This window comes from Mus caroli, chromosome 5, assembly GCF_900094665.2.
Source record: "Mus caroli chromosome 5, CAROLI_EIJ_v1.1, whole genome shotgun sequence".
Taxonomy (NCBI): Eukaryota; Metazoa; Chordata; class Mammalia; order Rodentia; family Muridae; genus Mus; species Mus caroli.
Window position 1 is genome coordinate 76,936,866 of NC_034574.1, and position 2,832 is coordinate 76,939,697.

General features: G+C 31.9%; 1 pseudogene; it reads right to left on the bottom strand.

Annotated features, from left to right (window-relative positions):
• Positions 1-1,797: 1,797 nt before the first annotated feature.
• LOC115031258 lies at positions 1,798-1,972 on the bottom strand (annotated as a pseudogene).
• Positions 1,973-2,832: the final 860 nt, after the last annotated feature.

A 2,832-nucleotide genomic window follows, 5' to 3' on the forward strand; every position in this document is an offset into this window, starting at 1 on the left:
CACAGCGATTGCTCGCTGCACGCTGCACGCTGCACGGCTTTCCACAGTATAGTGCTCCAGGTTGCTTTTTCTCCTTGGAGCTTACCTAGATCATTAAGCTACTATGAGAACTATTCCTCACAAAGAAGGCTTCAAAGTCACTTCCAGTTCAAATCTTTCAAGTCAAGTGTATTAAGTATATGAAGCCCTCAGATAAAGAGTCTTACACCCAATTTCTGGAAGGCAACTAAGGACAATGACATCAACCTGTATTGTTTGTAGACTACTCAGAAATACATGAGACATCAATATTAGACCCTCTTCCAACAAGGTTTAGGAAATATCATGGAAAGAGATGAATATGGCTGTGGACATCAAGAGTAAAATAGTATTTTCCAAACACTGTATACATAAACCCACATGGGCTCCAACTATATGCACAAGACCTAAATAAGATCAAACCAGACAATATTTAAACATAGATAGTAAAGAGATTTATGACTCTCCCGACTTACCTAATAAGGTATTAACGACTGATCACTTGCTAAGGGAAAGAGAGTGAGTGACATAATATGTGTTGCTCATTCTCCAGTAGATTGGCCCATAGCTATTTACATACAAACCATACTAAGTAGACTCATTGGCTTTATACCCAAGACTATAAGAATTTGTAAAACAAAAACTATGGTTTAATATAAGAGGATTTGGAAAAGAAAAGGGAGGAGGTTTTGAAAATAATGTTGTACTTGTGTATAAATTATAAAATACAAAAAATATAATAAAAGAATGTCATTAAGGTTTATTATCTTTCTTTTAGGATCTGCATATAAAATAAATTATTAAGTTGTACAGAACTTTTTAGCAGATTCTGAATTCATATTGTTTTAAAGTGTAAGAAACAAAAAACTGTGCATCTATTGAGGCTAATTATAACAATAATAGTAGTATTTGTATAGTTCCTCTGTTAATAGAAATTATAGTGCTTCTCTTGTCTTCACACAAAAGACTATAATGCGACAAATCAAATAAGAAGACCCTTTTAGTATCAAATCTATCAAAAATGTGACACGTTTTAATTTGTTCCCATTGTTGTCAAATCAGATTTGAATCCTTGTCTGAGTAACTTTTTTCCAGGTGTATGACCCTCACTTATTTTATAACCCACAATTGTCTTTAAATAACTCTTAAACTAAGTTCTCTACAATATCTCTATAAGGTGGAACAGGTTATAATTTTTTTTTTTTTTTTTTTTTTTTTTTTTTTGATATCGCAAACTGTATTCTATTGGAATGATGAAAAACTCACATCTTCTTTCCTAACAAGATGGCTGGGGTAGTAATAGCACCACAGGAGACTACTGGCAATAGCCCTACCCCTTCTCTGTGCAGAATGATTAAGATAAGATCAGTTTGAATTCTTTTATAATTATCCCCCTCTCCATGCTGTTGGACTTGAGAAGTTAATTACCACTATTTTCATGCCCATAATGCAGAAATGATGTCTGTGTTATGTACAAATTTGACAAGCTTTTAGAAGGATGCTTGATGATAGAGTCTGGAGATTATATATGTTAATTTTAGGTTTTTTTTTTTTTTTTTTTTTAGAAAGTGACTCAATCATTTCTTCTTAAACACAGGAAAAAATAATTGAACTTGTTCAACCACCAATTTATAATGACAATGATACCTAGCTTGTGGTCAGAAAGCTTCATAACTATCTTGAGCACTTTTGCACAATATATAGCAATTTTTATTTTAACTTATGAATATTTAGCACACCTGAAGGGGCATTTATGATTATGGTACTTCCCTTGTAAATTCTATATAAAGGAGGAACAGAAATAAACAGACTGCCTAATATTTTCTGGAAGTCCTATTGAAAAAGATGTGGGTAAAATAGTATAAAACAATTGAACAGCGTCTATAGTTTCAATTAGCAATAATCATGCCTCAGATAAACCTCATTGGCTGCAATACTTCCACTATGGAAAGCTAGCCTCTACAATTTCAAGCCTACAATAATTTTAATATATACCATTCTCAAACTGTTTTGTGCCTATAATTGCTTAAGAAGTCAATGAGGTATCTTTATGTTAACATAATTTTCATTTTTAATTCTAAGAAGGCTAATGGCTTCAATAACACAAAATTCTTATATTGAATCCAACTGATATTTGTTCAATGAGACAAAAGTGTATTTATAATTTGCTTGAATGACAGGCTGAATCTGAGTGCATGAACTGTTGTTCAGCTTCTCAAACTCAGGTCTATGAAATCTTAACGTACATTTGGTTTAGAAGACTGATTCTAAAATCCATCATTATAAAGCTCTCTGCTACATAAACAAAATTTTAGAATTTCTGTACATGCAGTATATTTGCCCTGAGTTTCATCTCGGCCCTAACACGGATGCTTAATTTGGGGACTACTTTGCCAGCTAGAGACGTTTTACAGAATAGCCTTCTTTTCAACCTCATCAAAGTCCTGCAGAAACAATTCCTCTAAATTATTTTCAAAACTACATGGTTCTTTCTTCAAAATATATCATGGTTTCAAATATGGTGGTAAAAATAAGAAAGGGCATTTTGACATTCGTCCTGATGTCTTTAAACCACTGTCACATGATCATTAAATAATTTTATGTATTTTTACATATTTAAAAAATTGTATGATATATATATATATATATATATATATATATATATATATACTAATAGCTTGTAACATTTCCATAATACTCACTCCCTTTGCTACCTTCTTTAGTCTTACTTCTCAAGCATCACAATCCTAAAAGATAAGCCTTCAATATGATAGTGCTATTATAAAAGAGAATTTAGGAAATGAGATGAATTCC